This window comes from Pongo abelii, chromosome 11 (assembly GCF_028885655.2).
Source record: "Pongo abelii isolate AG06213 chromosome 11, NHGRI_mPonAbe1-v2.0_pri, whole genome shotgun sequence".
NCBI lineage: Eukaryota > Metazoa > Chordata > Mammalia > Primates > Hominidae > Pongo > Pongo abelii.
Window position 1 is genome coordinate 17128886 of NC_071996.2, and position 19101 is coordinate 17147986.

The 19101-nt window shown below is 46.3% G+C and overlaps 1 pseudogene; it reads left to right on the plus strand.

Moving 5' to 3' along the window:
* Window positions 1–11402: 11402 nt before the first annotated feature.
* Window positions 11403–15744, plus strand: LOC100443869 (large ribosomal subunit protein eL19-like; annotated as a pseudogene).
* The last annotated feature ends 3357 nt before the right edge of the window (window positions 15745–19101 follow it).

The window sequence follows — 19101 nt, forward strand, 5'->3', positions numbered from 1 at the left end:
AGCCTCCATGTGGCTAATGGGCTTGGGTACTGGGAAGCTGGAGATATGGAGGACAGGCAGGGGGATGGGAGGATTGGCAGTTTTAGGGGTGATGCCAGCCAGGTTGGGGCCTCCTCTGGCCTTGCTTCACCCCTGCAGGGCCAGGACAGTGCTAAGGGTGACTGTGACAAGGATGGCGAACCAGGACAATCTGTGAATGACCAGTGACCCCACCACCCCCACTGAGCCCCAGCCTTCAGCCCCTTAGCCCTCTTCTATACCCACTCCTGAGAGGTCCCTTGGCTGGAGGCCAAACATGCACCCATCCCAATTCTTCTCTTCCTAGGCATTCCCTGGTCCTGCTAGGGAGAATAGACCCCCTGGGCCACTAGTCAAGTGGGTGAGTGAGGTGGGCTCTGGGACCTTGGGAGGCAGTCCCTGGGCCATGTGGTAGAGATTGGGCAATGGCTGGTGGGGCGGGCAGGGAGATGCCTGGTATCTGTGCTGTCCCTGATGTGTGCATGGGGGGGGGGGGGGGACATGAGCACACAGGTTTATGAGTCCGTGACGTCGTGGGTATGTTGTTCCTGAGGTTTGGTGAACATGTTCTCAACAGCGGTGGTCATGTTTACTGACCAATCAATGGGCACTGGAAGAGGGACGGGCCAGCTTTTCTGCTGGGCCAGAGGTTAACCTGGGCCACCAGGTGGGGTGTGGGTGACTGGCTCTTCCCCAAATGCACACATGCCTCTGCGTTTTCACAACAGGACCTCTGCATCTGTGTGTGTGCCATGTGTGTGCAGTGTATGCAATATGTCTATAGTATGTGCATGTGTGCAGTGTGTGTGTGTGTGTGTGTGTGTGTGTAGCACAGGAAGGGGAAGAGTGGCGCCTGGCTGCCCAGGCCTCGTGTTCTCTCCCTTCCTGTCCCATTTGCAGGGTCCCGCTGGCATACCTGGTCCCCAGGGCTGATGAGGAGTAAAGCCCAGGTGAAAGAGAGGCTGGCCCTGGGTGCTGGAGCCTCCTCTCTGCCTTCCTGCCCCTCAGGTGCCTCTGTCTCCAGATGTCCACCCGCCCCCAACCACGTATCCCATGTTGACCCCTCCTGGGGACAGGGGTTTCCTATAGTTATTGCTGCCCTGGGGCTCCCAGGCTTTGGGCCCTCCTCCCTGCCTCACCCCTTCCACTTTGATCCCCTGCTCCAATTCACATCCCCTCCGCTGCCTTTCAGGACACATTCCTTGTGTGCGTCTCAGGGCCTCCAGGTGCTGTGGGTGCCTTGGGTCCCACAGGCTCAGCTGGTGCTGATGGTCTGAGGGGCTCTGGGGCTCAGTGTGAGTCACTGCAGGCAAGAGCTGGGCTTGGGGAGGAGGGTGAAAAGCCCGGGGAGGAGTGCAATGTGGGGTGCTCCTCCCCATCCCTGGGGTCCCCTCAAATCTGCAGGGTCAGCAAGGCCGACCTGGAGCCACAGGCCAGGCTGGGCCTTCCAGTCCTGTGGTGAGTGACTGGGATGGGGCTGGTGAGGGGTGAGGGTGGGTGCCCTGGGGCAGTCAGCTAAGGCCCTGCAGGAAGTGGGAGGCGATGGGAGAACTGAGTTTCCACCTCTCTCTGGAGAGAGGGACTTCCTGTCTCCCCAAAGGGACCCCCAGGGCTTCCTGGCTTCGGGAGCGATGCTGGAGCCGAGGAAGAGGTGAGTGACAAACACATGGCCAGGTGTGTCTCCCATCACCCTCAGCCCTGAAGCCTGTGGGACTCTGAGGTGCCTGCTCTGCTCCAGGCCCCCAGCCGCCAGGCCGCGGGGTCCCTGCTCGGTGAGGGCCACTCACAGACCCTATGCCCAGGGCATTCTCTGTGTCTTGGCCTTTCTCCCCCATCCACGTGACTCCTCCTGTGTTGCCCGACCACCTGCTCCCTTCTCTAGGGGCCACTCACATCTCACTGGACTGATTGGGCCCCCTGGGGGAGCAGGGAGAGAATGGGGATCAGGGTCTTCCTGGCCCTCAGGGCTCCCCTGGACAGAACGGGAGAGGTGAGTACAGGGCCTGGTCCTGGAGGGTGGGGGGAGGGGTGGGGAGTGGGAGGATGGGGTTAAAACTCAGCTGTGGGTGAGGGAGCAGATGCTCTGGAGTTTGTGGGGAGGAGGGCCCAGTTGAGCCAGGTCCTTCCCTAGGGTACCCCAGGAGCATCCACCCCATTGGTCCTGGAGACTCCCTGGCCTCCCGGTGAGCACCGCCTCTGTTCCTCCACTAAATCCTGAACCCCACTGTTCCCTCTCTTGACTTCCAGTGTAACACGCCAAGTCCTCAGGGTCCCCATTTGTCCTCATGCCTCCAGTGCTTCCTCCCCACACTTCCAGAGCTCCAATGTCCCCCGATTTCCTCAGGCCTGCCCCTCCTGTGTAGGAACTCGAGGCTGCTGTGGCCTTGGGACCTGGCCTCTGCACTCCTGAATCCTGTCTTTCTCCTGCCGTGGAGACTGACTTCACCCTTCTCTGACCTCGATCCCATGTGTGACATCTTGACCTCTCCATGACCTCATTTGTCCTCACCCAACAGGAGAGGGCCACGACCCCAATCAGGGCTGTGCTTGGGAGGCCTTCTGGATTTTCTGCGACTTGGCAGCAACAGGGGAAGCTTGTGGGACCCCCTGGGATGATGCCACAGGGGTGCAAGCTGGTCTATGGCTGCCGCTCCCTGCCCATAGTGCACCCCCTCAGGGCCCAGTGGTTTGGTGGTCGTGGAAATGGAGAGAAGCCTTTGGGAATTCATACTGGAGAAAGGATAGACAGGACTCAGTCATGGGTCGTTTAGGACACTGGGAGATACAGGATGAAGAAACTCTCCCAGAGTCCCAGACTAATTCACAAATTAAAATACAGGCTTCAGCTCTGGCACCGTGGCTCATGCCTGGAATTTGGGAAGCTGAGGCAGGAGGACAGCTTGAGGCCAGAGTTGGAGGCCAGCCTGGGGACACAGCCAGGAAAACAAAGTGGCTGCCAGAAGGTGCCCGACCGCCGGGCCCAAGGCATCCGGAAGGGATCCGCGGGAGGGACCCACAGACCAAGGAAGGCATGCAGCTGCCCCACGGATGGCCCGGCCTCTTCCTGGCCCCCTCACGTACATGTGCAGAGACCTTGTCTCCGGAAGGGGAACTTGGAACAATTCCCCCGGGACACTGAGAAGGACGGCGGTCGGGCTTGGGCTCCCCTCTCCGTCCTCAGAGCATGGCCAGGCCCGTGGCTGCTCCTCATTGCCCGAGAACATGGGAGATTGCCCAGGGGGGGCATGCCCGGCAGGGCCCAGCTGTGCTACCTGGAACCAAGAGGCCTGGCCGCGGTCTCTGACCCCACTCCCGCAGGGGACTGCACAGGACACGGATGCAGAGGCCGGCGTGGTGGCTGCGCCTGTGGTCCCAGCTGCTCGGGTGAGGCGGGAGGAGAGCGGGAGCCCGGGAGGCCGAGGCTGCAGTGAGCCGAGAGGGCCACTGAGCCCCAGCCTCGGCGACACAGCTAGACCCTGTCAAGGAAAGGGGAAGGAAGGAAAGGGAAAGCAAAGAAAAGAAAACAAAAAAGCAGAAGCAAAAGGGCAAGAGACCAGCGTGTTGTCCCAAGCTGGCGTCAGTAGTAAGGATGCTCGGAGGGTTGATTGATTTGCCGGATTCTGCGCGGTTTCCCAGCCTGTGCCTGGCTGCAGTGCCCTCCCTATGGTCGCTGGCTGCCCAGACCCATACCCAGCCCCACGCCTGCCCTGCCCTCTTCCCAGCCAGAGTCACGTGGAAAGACCCGTGGAGGTACAGGAGGGCGGCCCTGTATCTGTCTCATCCCCCAAATACCTTGCCACTAGGACCACGTTGCCTGAGATGCCCATTCCATCTCTGTCCTTAAAGGCGTCACTTTTTTTTTTTTTTTTTTTTTTGAGACGGAGTCTTGCTCTGTCTCCAGGCTGGAGTGCAGTGACGCCATCTCGGGTCACTGAAACCTCCGCCTCCTGGGTTCAAGCAATTCCCCTGCCTCGACCTCCCTAGTAGGTAGGACTACAGGTGCGCGCAACCACGCCCGGCTAATTTTTTGAATTTTTCAGTAGAGAGGGGGTTTCACCATGTTGGCCAGGATGGTCTCCATCTCCTGACCTCGTGATCCACCCATCTCGGCCTCCCAAAGCGTTAGGATTACAGGCATGAGCCACCGCGCCAGGCCAAGGCTTCACCTTTTAACAGGTCCTACTGGAAGCATGTTCAGGACTTTCATGTGGTCCTAAACTTCGTGAGGGAGAGTGAGAAACTGCTCCCCATCGCAGTGATGAGATTATGGCGTGGAGGTTACTCGGAGGTCCGCCTGTGCCCTGGGATGGAGCCTCAGCCAAGCTCCGGGGTGAGTACTTAAAAAGGCCACTAGGAAGCCAGCGACGACCGGTGCAAACACCCGCGGGACGGCTCGAGATCGCAGGCCAGCGAGGGGCATCGCAGCTGCCACCCGCACGCCTGACACCATCCAGGTCCACCTGGGATCGCCATCCCGGCCTAGGTGGGCGGAGGGCCCCCAACGCCACCCCAGAGCCCCAGCTTTGGAGCTCCCCAACGCCACAGCCAGGCACAGTGCGACCCCGGCAGCAGAGGGGGCACTTGGACCATTTGTTCATGGTCTGGGACCTCCGGTCCCACGAGAGCGGCTGCGAGAAGGTGACCGACTCCCCTTGCAGCTCCGGGGCCGAGGCTGCCGGGTCGGAGCTCCGGAGAGGACAGGGCCTTTCTCCAGGCGAGGAAGCTGGGGGCGACTGGCCAGGACTTCCCCAACGGGTTCCTGGCAGGCATGGACCTGAAACCTGAAACCAAGAAAGGACTGCGAGAGAAAGTGGATGAGTTCCTTTTAACGCCACCATTTCCGAGTGCAGTTCTTTCTAAACCTTAAAACAAAGCCCAAAAGCCATCAAGGACATGGCTGAGAAGCTGACCACGACATTCACACCAAATTTATCTTCTGCAGTGCCACCAAGCCAAAGGACAACAAGCGGGTGTGGGCCGCGGTTGTGCAAATATTTGTATAAAAGCATCGATTTCAGGTGGGATCAGTGGCTGCGCCTGTAATCCCAGTGCCTTGGGAGGCCGAGGCAGGAGAGTTGCTTGAGGCCAGGAGTTGGAGACCAGCCTCAGCAATATAGTGAGATCCCATCTCTTAAAAAAAAAAAAAAGAGTCAATTTCAGCATTACTTACCACAATAACAAAAAAAAAAGAAAGAAGAAATAGGCATTAAGAGGGACCTATTTAAATAAATCCTAGTACATCCATACAATGCAATACTATGAATTTGTGTAGTTTTTAAAATAAGGTAAATGTTGATGAACTGTTAAATGAAATACTCTTTTGCCTCACTCATACAAACTAACTGCAAATGGGTCACACACTTAAATGTAAAACATAAAACTATAAAACTTTAAGGGAGAAATTCTAAGAGAAAAATGGGAGATCTAGAGCTGGATAAATATTTTAGGCTTGATACCAAAAGCATGACCCATAAAAATCTGGATAAATCAGAGTTCATCAAAATTTAAAACGTAGGTTCTGTGAAAGACTATCTTAAGAGGATTAAATGACAAAATACAAACCAGTAGAAAAGACAGACATTCCTGGGCGACATTGCAGGTTCTGTTCCAGACTACCACAATAAAAGCAAATAGGGAAATAAAGCCAGTTACACAAGCATTTTGTTCTTCCAGTGCATACAAAAGTGGAGTTTACATGTATTACAGTGTATTAAGTGTGCAGTAGCATTGCCTCTAAAACAATGTACGTTCCTTAATTTTAAAATACCTTATTGCTAGCCAGGTGCCATGACTCATGCCTGTAAATGTCACTTTGAGGGTTGAGGCAGGAGGATCACTTGAGCCTAGGAGTTCAAGACAGCTTGGGCAACATTGTGAGACCAAATCTCTACCAAAGAAAAGTTTCTTAAATTAGCTGAGCATGGTGGCACACGCCTGTAGTCCCAGCTACTCAAGAGGCTGAGGTGGGAGGATCACGTTAGCCTAGGAGTTAGAGGCTGGTGTGATCTATGATCGGGCCACTGCACTACGGCCTGGGCGACACAGCGAGACTCCGTCTCAAAAAAAAAAACTAAATAAATATTGCTTAAAAGTGCTATAGAAGATCTGAGCCTTCAGTGAGTCCTACATAATCTCTTTGCTTCCTTGATGCTGACAACTGCTGATTGATCAGGGTGGTGGTTGCTGAGTGACTGGCAATTTCTGAAAACAAGATTCATCAATGAAGTTTGCCACATTGACGGACCCTTCCTTTCACAAAAGACTTCTCTGCAGCATGCAGTGCTGTTTGATATTTTACCCACAGTAGAACTACTTTCAAAATCATCTCAAACCTTGCTGTGGCTTTGTCAAGTTTCGGAGTCCTTTTTGTCATTTCAACCACATGCATAGCATCTTCACCAGGAGTAGGTTCCTTCTGAAGAAGCCACTCTCTTTGCTCATCCGTAAGAAGTAACTCATCTATGCAAGTTTGATGCTGAGACTGCAGCAATTCAGTCCCATCTTCAGGCCTCACTTTTTTTTTTTTTTTTTAGAGATGGTGTCTTGCTCTGTCGCCCAGGCTGGAGTGCAGTGGCACGATCTTGGTTCACTGCAACCTCTGCCTCCCAGGTTCAAGCAATTCTCCTGCCTCAGCCTCCTGGGTAGCTGGGACTATAGGTGCGTGGCACCATGCCTGGCTAATTTTTTTTCAGTAGAGACAGGGTTTCACCGTGTTAGCCAAGATGGTCTCGAACTCCTGACCTCGTGATCCACCCACCTCGGTCTCCCAAAGTGCTGGGATTACAGACATGAGCCGCCACACCTGGCCACCTCACTTCTAATTCTAGTTCTCTTCCTATTTCCCCCACATCCACAGTTACTTCCTCCACTGAAGTCCTGAACCTCTCAAAGTCACCCATGAGGGTTGGAATCCACTTCTTCCAAACTCCTGTGCATGTGGATATTTTGACCTCATCCCATGGATCACACATGTTCTAGATGTCTAACTACACCTAGGATGGTGATTCTTTTCTTGGTTTTGAATTTACTCTGCCCAGACCCATCAGAGGAATCACTATCTGTGGCAGCTATAGTCTTACAAAATGTGTTTCTTAATAAGAATTCAAAGTCAGAATTACTCCTTGATCCAAGGGCTGCAGAATGGATGTTATGTAAGCAAACACGTAAACAACATTCATCTCCTTGTACATCTCCATCAGAGCTCTTAGGCGACCAGGTGCATTGTCAATAAGCAGTAATATTCTGAAAGGAAGCTTCATTCCCGAGCAGGTCTCACAGCGGGCTTAAAGTGTTCAGCACATCATGCTGTAAGTAAATGTGCTGCCATCCAGGCTTTGTTTTTCCATTTGTAGAGCACAGGAAGAGTGGGTTTAGCATAATTTTTTTTTTTTAAAGCCCTGGGGTTTTTGCAGTGGTAAATGAGCACTAACTTCCACTTCAAGTCACTGGCTGCATTAGCCCCTAACAAGAGTCAGCCTGTCCTTTGAAGCTTTGAAGCCAAGCCGTTTACTTTGGTTCTTTATCTATGAAAGATCTAGATGGCATCTTACCCAGTAGAAGACTGTTTCATCTGCATTGAAAATCTGTTGTTTAGTGTAGCTGCCTTCATCAAAGATCTGAACTAGATCTTCTGGATAATTTACCGCAGCTTCTCCATTAGCACTCGCTGCTTCACCCTGCACTCTTATGTTATGGAGATGGCTTATTTCCTTAAACTTCATGAGCCAACCTCTGCTAAGCTTCAGACTTCTTTTCTTCAGCTTTCTAGCCTCTCTCAGCCTTCATGAAACTGAAAAGCCTTATGGCCTTTCTCTGGATTAGGCTTTGGCATAAGGGAATATTGGGGCTAGTTTGATCTATCCAGACCACCAAAATTTCTCCATATGAGCAATAAGGCTGTTTTTTCTTTCTTTCTTTTTTTTTTTTTTTTTTTGAAATGGGGTCTTCCTCTGTTGCCCAGACTGGAGTGCAGTGGCATGATCTTTACTCACTGCAGTCTTGACCTCCCAGGCTCAAGCAATCCTCCCACCTCAGCCTCCCGAGTATCTGGGACTACAGGCATGTGCCACCATGCCCGGCTAATTTTATTTTTTGTAGAGACAGGGTTTCACCATGTTGCCCCAAGACTGATCTGCCCAAACTCCTTGGCTCAAGTGATCTGTTCACCTTGGCTTCCCAAAGTGCTGGAATTACAGGCATGAGCCACTGCACCCAGCCTGTTTTGCTTCCTTATCATTTGTGTGTTCACTGGCATAGCACTTTTAATTTCCTTCAAGAACTTTTCCTTTAACAAATTGAAGGTTTATGGCAAAACTGCATCCATAAACTGCTCAAAAGTCTGATTCATAAACTGCTCAAAAGTCACTGCTCCTATTCTAAAAAGAAAATATCTAAACAAAATGAAAATTAATGACTTTTTTCAGATTCATTAAAGAATCGAAGTCACCTATTACATTGCAGAAAGTAAAAAGCAAAGACAAATTTTGCGAAAAATCAGAGAAAATGCACCTTCTCTATAAAGGAACAATAAGAATGATTAACACTGATCTGCTCATCAGAAACCGTGCAAACAAGAATGGATTGGAGTGAAATATTTGAATTCCTTTGTATTCACAACTGGCTAGCTGTTTTGTGCAAAAGGCCTAGCGTGCTGGTCGGAGCTTTCCACACACTTTCCTCGGTAGCTGAGTTTGGGATTTAAAGTGAGAGATGTGCAACTCCTCCTTTCACTTGAACACTTAAGAGCCCATAGCAGGCTTATGGATTATTGTATTTTCAATATTGTTGGGTCTCAGGGAATAGGGAGGTCTGAGGAGAGAGAGAGAGAGCTGGATAAACAGCTGGCTGGTGCAGCAGTCAGAGCACACACACCATGTATGGATTAGGTTCACCGTCTTATGTGGGTGCTGTTCATGGTGCCCCAAACCAATGACAATAATAGCGTCAAAGATCACTGATCACAGATCACCATAACAGATATAGTAATAATTCAAATGTTTGAAATATGGTGAGAATTACCAAAATGTGACACAGAGACCCAAAGTTAGCACATGCTATTGGGAAAATGGCAGTCTTTTTGGATGCAGTTTTGCCATAAACCTTCAATTTGTTAAAAAAAAAAAAATGAAAAAAGAAGAAAAGAGCAATATCTGCAAAATAGGATAAAAATAAAGCAATAAAGTAAAGTGCAATAAAATTAGTCTGCCTGGATTTGCAAATTCTGTCTCCAACCAGTGCTAGGATCCATAATATGCAAAAACTCTCAAAATGCAACAGCATTTTTAAAAGATCCAAATACATACAGTAATAGGCATTTCTTTCTTTTCTTTCTTTTTTTTTTTTTTTTTTTTTTTTGAGACTGAGTCAAGCTCTGTCACCCAGACTGGAGTGCAGTGACATGATCTCAGCTCACTGCAACCTCTGTTTCCCAGGTTCAAATGCCTCTTGAGTAGCTAAGACTACAGGCACGTGCCAGCATACCTGGTTAATTTTTGTATTTTTAGTGGAGATGGGGTTTCATCATGTTGGCCAGGCTGGTCTTGGACTCCTGACCTTACGTGATCTGCCTGCCTCGGCCTCCCAAAGTGCTGGGATTACAGATGTGAGCCACCGTGCCTGGCCAGCCACCCTGGAAGAGTGTGACAATCCCTCCCCACAAGAAAGCAAACACTACCACCACCGGCAACAACAACGACAACCACAACAAAAAACATGCAACTACAGAAAAACCTGGCAACTCAATCCCTGGGCATTCGTCCCAGAGAAATTAACATATGGTGCAGCAAAGGGTTGGTGCAGTAGCTCTGGGATGCTTCGAACCTGCTCATTTCCAGGAGAATCTCTGGCCTTGCCTGGCTCCTGGGAGGAATCCCGTAAACCCTCGGATTATCCTGCCTGATAGGAGTGACTTTGTGTGGCTGGGGCTGTGGGCAGTTTAAGGTGATGACCTGATCTATGGTGGGGGCCTTGGGCCAGGTAGTGTCCTTCAGGAGGCTCAGCCTCATGAAGTTCTTTGAGTCTTTCAAGGGAGTCAGCCAATTCAAGGATGTCTCGAGGACCCCACCAGAAAACACTTAGGTTCACACAAAATCCTGGACACTAATACCCTCAGCAGGCTTGTTCCTCACAGCCAAAACCTGTAAACAACTCCTCAGATGCCCTTCAAGGAAGAAAAGGCTAAGGGTTGGGGGTGGTCGTGGAAATGGAGAGAAGTGTTTGGAAATCCATCTTGGAAGAGAAATGAACGGAACTCGCTCACAGGTCATTTAGGATGCAGAGAGATACAGAATGAGGAAACTCTCCCAGTCCTAGCTTAATACACAAATTAAAATACATGGGCATAGCCGAGGCACAGTGACTTATATTTGTAATCCCAGCACTTGGGAGGCCAAGGCAGGAGGATTGTTTGAGTGCAGGAGTTGGCAGCTGCAGTGAGCTATGATTGCACCCCTGCATTCCGGCCTCCACAAGAGTGAGACCCTGTCTCTAAAGACAATAAAAACAAAACCACTGTTGCAATTTATTGAGACAGTAAGTCTGGGTGACAGGCAAGTGGAGGAAGAGGAAGACCAAGATTTTGGATTTTTTTTGTTTGTTTTTTGTTTTTGTTTTTTGAGATGGAGTCTTACTCTGTCTCCTGGGCTGGAGTGCAGTGGTGTGATCTCAGCTCACTGCAACTTCCACATCTCAGGTTCAAGTGATTCTCCTGCCCCAGCCTCTTGAGTAGCTGGGATTACAGGTGACTACCACTATGCCCAGATAATTTTTTGTATTTTTAGTAGAGACAGGGTTTCACCATGTTGGCCAGGCTGGTCTCGAACTCCTGACCTCATGATTCACCCGCCTCGGCCTCCCAAAGTGCTGGGATTACTGGCATGAGCCACCGCACCTGGCCTGGGTTAGATTGTTTTTAATATGTAATGTTTATGAAGCATCCAAGTCAGCAAATCACCAAGGCAATTCTACATATAATTCTGAATGGAGCTAAGATCCTGGGCTTATCCATGGAGCCAGTCATTAATGCCTTAGAAATGGATTACATCACTTAGAGGTTATTTTTTTAAGTGTAGAGATGAAATACTAAGGCCAGGCTTGAGCCAGGATGCACTGCCGATCATAAACCCAGGGCAAGGAGTCTGTGCTGGCAAATGCTGCTGCAGAGGTGCACACAGACAGGGGGGAGTAGGAGGAGCTGGTTCTGACATCAGGATCTGGAGCCGAGAGCGTCGCACCTGGACTGCTTCCAGGATGTCCAGGAAGATGGTCAGTGGAAAGTGGCCATAAGGTTTTCCCCCCACGGAAGTCATCAGTGCCGAGAGAGAAGCTCTGGAATGATCTGATGGGAGGGCGAAGAGTGTAGGAGAAATGGAGAACTTCTGGGGACCATGATGAAAGGACGCTGTGTGTTGACTTCACAGGAGTTTAACTCTGAGAAGCCCAGACCCATGGCGCTCTTGAACACTGTCGGCCACGTGATAGTCATAGAATTTTTAAAGTACACCTTTTTGAAAGCTGTTTTAGGTTCCCAGGAGAATCAAGGAGTATTGAGTGGAGAGTAAGTAGAGTTCCCTCACGCCCCCTCTCCCCAGTCGCACAGCCTCCCCAACTGTCAACATCCCCCACTGGAGTGGGACACTGTTATACAATTGACGATCCTGCACTGACACGTCATAACATTACCCACAGTCCATAGTGCATATTAGGGTTCATGGTTGGTGTTAGAATTTCTACCGCTTTGGACGAACGTACAATAACATGTAATCAAGGACGCCTTCCTGGAAGAGGGACTATTGTAGCAGTTCTAAGGACATATGGGTCCTGGATGAGAGTGGAGAGGAGGTGGGGTCTCTTATGGGCACAAACCCAGACACTGCCCCCTACCCCATCCAACACCCCTATAGGGCCCCTCCAGCATCCCTGCTCAGGCCCTGTCACCACCCTGTCCTTCTCTCTGGCCCCAGGAATTTGAAGTAATCAAGGAGGCCCAGTTGCCCCACTTGGCTGCAAATAATTACAACCTCCAGCCCAAGCAGCACTGTGGAGCCTGGTTCAGGGCCATCGAGCAGCTCAGCAAGACTGAGAGGTAAGGCCAGGGCAGAGAATCAGAGCATTTGTCAAATTACTCTCTTTCCTCCCTTAATAAAGGCACAGCATGAGTAAATGTATAACGTTTACGTGATGGTAGATTTGCATAAGGAGAAAATGTAACTTTTAGATACAGAGTTAATTTACTACGTTTACAGGAAAGTCTTAATGAAGTAATGGTAAATCAAATGTTATTTACTACAGCATCATTGCTCCATAGTAACAGTCACTAATTTTTAACAAATGCATTGTTTTTTAAAAAATCAATAATGTCAGCAAAGCGGGTTTTATCTGATTCATAAACTGCTCAAAAGTCACTGTTCCTATTCTAAAAAGAAAATATCTAAACAAAATGAAAATTAATGACTTTTTTCAGATTCATTAAAGCATTGAAGTCACCTATTAAATTGCAGAAAGTAAAAAGCAAAGACAAATTTTGTGAAAAATCAGAGAAAATGCACCTTCTCTATAAAGGAACAATAAGAATGATTAACACTGATCTGCTCATCAGAAACCGTGCAAACAAGAATGGATTGGAGTGAAATATTTGAAGTGTTGAAAGAAAAATATCACCCATCTTGAATTCTGTGTTAAAATTATTCTTCAAAAGTCAAAAAATAGAAATTTTCTCAAATTGAAAATAAAATGTCTTTTTATTCTTAGTTGACCTAATAAACATTTGTTCAAAATAATAATAAAAACAATGTACTAGGTGATTATACCATAGGAATAAATGAGTTGAAGGACAGTGATGCCATAAGGGTTAGGAGGGAGGGATCAAGAACACTGTTATAAAGTACCTACAATATCCAGGGAGTGACAGAGAAACCAATTTAAAAAGAAGCATACCTATGTCAAGGGACTCTGGGTTTCTTTAAAGTCATGTCTATAAACATAAAAAAGATTATAAAGGAAAATTGGGGGGTCTGTCTCTTAATATGTATGTTAAACATGGGAGCCCATTTTATTTTCTTTATTGGAACTACATACACACACATACACACACTGTTTTGAAAGAGAGGAGGAGGGGAAAGCAGGAGAGGAAGAGGAAGAGAAAAACTCCTAGTTTTATTTTTAAATCCTGGTCAACCTAATGATCTGCTGTTTCCTGTTAAGAACAGTTGAAACAGGGTTGATGGGACATAAAACAGGGTGACATTATCCAATGTTCTCTTTGAACTATGATATACTTTTTCTACAAAATAGTGCCACAATGGACATATGCGGGCGTGTATCTTTGTAACAGAATGATTTATATTCCTTTGGATATATACCCAGTAATGGGATTGTGGGGTCAAATGGTATTTGAACAGTGTATGGCTTCAATTTGAGAACCTGAGCTAATAGGGCTCAGTGGCAACTTTGTTTTCAGGAGATAAGGCACCATGTAGTAGTGAATCTAGGCCCTGGGATGGTGGAGCTCAGCAGTGTCTCAGACTCTGTGAATCCAGGTATAGCGGCACCTCAGAATGATGCTGTCATTTGGGACCCGGCTGGCTGGTAGGAAACCATACAGCAATGACTCTACTCCCCAGAGAGAGGGATGTCTCAGCAGCACAGACTTTAGGGTGGGAGTCTGGCTCCAGGAAAGCAGTATTTGGCCTGTAAGGTGGGGTGTCTCAGCTCAGCCACTGCTCTGTTTCCCTGGGACACAGGACACTATGTCAGCTGAGCCCTGGTATATACATTTGCTCAACTCAGCTAGGACACCCATTTCTCAGGGTGCAATGTGCCACTTCAGTTCAGGGCTGAGCACATGGCTGTTCCAGTCAGCCTAAGCACTATTTCTCTGGAATGCAGAGTGCTACTTCAATTTAGTCACTGAGAAAGCATGACTGCTTGAGTGGCCAAGGTTTTCCCAGAGAGCAGGGTACTGCTTAAGCTCCAGCCCAAGAAGTAGGGGGAGGAGGAGGTAGTGGGGCTCTACCTCTGTTTTGCTCCCCTGGGAGAAGGATGTATCAGCTGCTTACGGCTTGGCTTGTGGATGTTGGGCTACTGGGCTAAGTCTGGTGGCAGGTTAGCCTCAGGGATGAAAGATTGCAATGGTTCTGTTTGCAGTGCCTCCCCCCTCAAGCAAGACACACTCAAGCTGTAGTCAAATTCCAAGATCATAGCACTGTAGTCTCACATGTCAGATTGGGCAGACCACAGTATTGGCTTCTTCTCTGGGGGAAGCAAAGCTATGTGAAGTCCAGGCACTTCCTCAGCTGGGCTTAGTGCCTACGAGGACTATAGGGGGCCCCAGTGGAGAGGTATGTAGGTCTTCAAGGTTTTGATAGGGATTTCTGGGATCCTTTTACTTAAGTCCTTACTTACTACTCACTCCCGACTTACTACCTTTTAATATTTTACAACCTGCAATAAACATTTTGTGAATATCAAATTCGAGATTTCATTATAAAAATGCATCTACTTCTAAAAGTGAAAACTACAACAAAAAGAAGGAGTTGCTTTGCTTAGAAACTTTTGAAACGCACTGCATTATTTTTATTTATCCAGATGATTGCCAGGTAATCTGCATATCAAAATAAGAGGTTTCAGGTGCCATAAAATTAATTACCATTGAATTGCTGACAGAGGAGATTTGGGAGAATATAGGCAACATTAAATATAAGAGGAAGTTTGATAAGTTTAAGAACTATGACCACAAAAGCTTTTTGGATGTGGCAACTTTCAGTTAGAACTGGTTGAAAGTGAATAAACTTTGAGAAGATTTTCTACCACTCTGTGAGTTGTCTGTTTACTCTGCTGATTGTTTCGTTTGCTGTGCAGAAGCTTTTTAGTTAAGTCCCATCTATTTATCTTTTTGTTGCATTTGCTTTTGGGTTCCTGGTCATGAAGTCTTTGCACAAGCCAATCATCTAGCAGGGTTTTTCTGATGTTATCTTCTAGAATTTTTATGGTTTCAGGTCTTAGATTTAAGTCTTTGATCCATCTTGACTTGATTTTTGTATAAGATGACAGAGCTCTTTCCTTCCGCTGCTGCGGCTGCAGCTGTGAGTACTGCTCAGGCTTCAGAAGAGGCTCGCCTCTAGTGTCCTCCACTGTGGCAAGAAGAAGGTCTGGTTGGACCCCAGTGAGACCAATGAAATTGCTAATGCCAACTCCCATCAGCGGATCCAGAAGCTGATCAAAGATGGGCTGATCATCTACAAGCCTGTGATTGTCCATTCCCAGGCTCAATGCTGGAAAAACACCTTGGCCTGCCGGAAGGGCAGGCACATGGGCATAGGGAAGCAGAAGGGTACAGCCAATGCCCAAATGCCAGAGAAGGTCACATGGATGAGGAAAATACTGCACCGGCTGCTCAGAAGATACCGTGAATCGAAAAAGATTGATGGCCACATGTATCACAGCCTGTACCTGAAGATAAAGGGGAATGTATTCAAAAACAAGTAGATTGTCATGGAACACATCACAAGCTGCAGGCAGACAAGGCCCACAAGAAGCTCCTGGCTGACCAGGCTGAGGCCCCCAGGTCTAAGACCAAGGAGGCAGGCAAGCACCTTGAAGGCGTGCCTCCAGGCCAAGAAGGAAGAGATCATCAAGACTGTCCAAAGAGGAAGAGACCAAGAAATAAAAGCTCCCCCTTTGTCTGTACATACTGCCCTCCATGATTACATAGATCAGCCATTAAAATAAAACAAGCCTTTAAGAAAAAAAGATGAGAGATGAGGATCTAGTTTCATTCTTCTGCATGTGGCTTGCCAATTGTCCCAGCACCATCTGTTGAACAGGGTGTCCTTTCCCCATGTTATGTTTTTGTTTGCTTTGTCTAAGATCAGTTGGCTGTAAGTATTTGGTTGTATTTCTGGGTTCTCTATTCTTTCCATTGATCTATGAGCCTATTTTCATACCAGTACCATGCTGTTTTGGTGACCATGGCCTTATAGTGAGTTTGAAGTTGGGTAATGTGATGTTCCAGATTTGTTCTTTTTGCATAGTCTTGCTTTGGCTATGTGGGCTCTTTCTTGATTTCCTATGAATTTTAGGATTGTTTTCTCTAGCTCTGTGATGAATGATGGTGGTATTTTGATGAGAATTGCCCTGAATTTGTACATTGTTTTTGGCAGTATGGTCCTTTTCACCATATTGATTCTACCCACCCATGAGCATGGGATGTGTTTCCATTTGTTTGTGTCATCTATAATTTCTTTCAGCAGTGTTTTGTAGTTTTCCTTGTAGAGGTCTTTCATGCCCTTGGTTAGGTATAAACCTAAGAGGGGTTTTTTTTTGTTTTTTGTTTTTTGTTTTTGCAGCTATTATAAAAGGGGTTGAGTTCTTGATTTGATTCTCAGCTTGGTCTCTGGTGGTGTACAGCAGAGCTACTGATTTCTGTACATTAATTTTGTATCCTGAAACTTTGCTGAATTCATTTACACATCTGACAAAGGACTAATATCCAGAATCTACAAAGAACTCAGACAAATCTGCCAAAAGAAAACAAACACTCCCATCAAGAAGTGGGCAAAGGACATGAACAGACAATTCTCAAAAGATACACAAATGGCCAACAAAACATAAGGAAAAATACTCAACATCACTAATGATCAGGGAAATGCAAATCAAAACCACAATGTGATACCACCTTACTCCTGCAAGAATGGCCATAATAATAAAAAATAGATGTTGGCATGCATGTTGTGAAAAGGGAACACTTTTACACTGCTGATAGGAATTTAAACTATTACAACCACTATAGAAAACAGTGTGGAGATTCCTTAAAGAACCAAAAGTAGATCTACCATCTGATCCAGCAATCCCACTACTGGGTATCCACCCAGAGTAAAATAAGTCATTATACAAAAAAGATACTTGCACATGCATGTTTATAGCGGCACAGTTTGCAATTACAAAAATATGGAACCAGCCCAAATGCCCATCAATTGAGTGGATAAAGAAAATGTGCCATATATATATATACACACACACACACGCATACACACACACACACACACACACACACACACACATACCATGGGATACTACTTAGCCATAAAAAGGAACAAAATAATGTCATTCACAGCAAACTGGACAGAATTAGAAACCATTATTATAAGTGAAGTAATTCAGGAATGGAAAATCAAACATTATATGTTCTCACTCATACATAAATGGGAGCTAAGCTATAAGGACGCAAAGGCATGAGGCATGAGATATAACGGACTTTGGAGACCTGGGGGAAAGTGGGGAGGGGAGTGAGGAATAAAAGACTACACATTGGGTACAGTGCACACTGTTTGGGTAATAGGTGCACCAAAACTCAGAAATCACTACTAAACAACTTATTTATGTCATCGAACACCACCTATTCCCCAAAAACCAATTGAAATAAAAATATAAACAAAAATAAAAAAAGACAGTGAATAAACTACCACGAATAAAGCTAATAATTAAAGTTATTTTAAGTTATTTTAATCATCCATCTAGAGGACTTATTGGTCAGTGTTACCTTCCAACAGCTATGGTTATGTGACACAGTTTGTAACAATGGGATATGGGTGGAAATGATCACTGACTTTACTAAATCTTGGCCTTAAAACATGCACTTCATCTTCTACCCCCTTCCCCTTCCTGTTGCAAAGCCATGGTGACAAACCAGGTTTGTTCATGCAGATGACAATACTTTTGGAAATGATGGCAGAGAAATAAAATGAAAGGAATATTGTTATGGGAGAATGATGGCTGGTGGTGTGGGGGTAAAAGAATTTACAAAGAGAGTTGTAGGTAAAGAAAGGCAGATGTATTAGAGAAAGTAGAAAAATATGTTACCAGGTAGACAACAGGCAAGTCAGCAGAAGCTCACTGCAAGGAAACAAAAGTTTGCCAGAGATTTTATAGCACGGTGTTCATGCTGTCTATTGAAGAAGGCTTTTTGTAGTGTTGATAATACTAAGGTTGCAGTGAGCTAACTTGCAGGTGTCTGGTGATAGCTGGGCACAGGAAGACAGTGAGCTATTTGTGCAGGAGAACTACGAGTCCTGGACCATGAAGAAAGGCAGATTTGTGGCTTATCTGCTTTCTCTTTTTGCTTTCCCTTGCTCCCACCAGCCTGACTTCTTTTCCGCAATTAGGACTCCACAAACATAGTTCACTTAATGATCACATAAATTGGAGCTTATTACCCATGTGACTTTTGCATATATCCAGACTAATATGTGACAATATATATTTCTACTTTGTCTGTACCACAGTATTTGTGTATCTTTAGTTGTGTGATCTACAGTATTGTATGTCTTGTTATGGAGCAACTTACACTAGTATAGAATTGTTAGCTGTGTTTTAAAATGTTTTTCTAGAGATGTTGTGTATTCTCACATCCAGTAGAAGTGTGTAACAGGTTATCTTCTACCCAATTTTCTCAATATCTGTGTCATTTCAAAATCCATCAATTGTGGAGGCAAAAGGAACATACTTACCTTTTTTGTAATAATGAGGTTAAGTATATTTTTATTTTTGTAGAAATTTGCAATTTTTGGTCTTTTTATATGTTTTGATCACTTTCCATTTTTTAGAGTTCTGTAACTAATTTGTAGCCAATGGGTAAGATTTATATGGTTTATCAGGTATGGTTTATTTAAAAGCCATTTTTTCCATTTTGTTACCTTTTGTTAATTATTTTATAAGCTTTTTGACTACAGATTAGTTTTGTTTATTTCCAATCGCATTAATATTTTCTTTTTTTTCTTTGTATATGTGCTTGGAAGACCTTGTGTGCTATCAGATCGAACTCAGATATTCAAGATTTGTTGCTAAGACATTATTTCATTAGCGTAGAAAAGAAACTAAGTTAATTTACCTTAATATTTATAAATCAAGTTAAACTCACACAACAATATGGTAAATATTATTTTGCATAGTTCAGGAATGTGTTTAATGATTTTACTTGAACTGACTGACTGGCTACATGTCAATGAATTCGTGCTTGGTAAAGATTCAGCACCAAAAACTACATAATTCTTAAATCAAAAGTAAGGTGTATCATCATTTCAGTCAAAA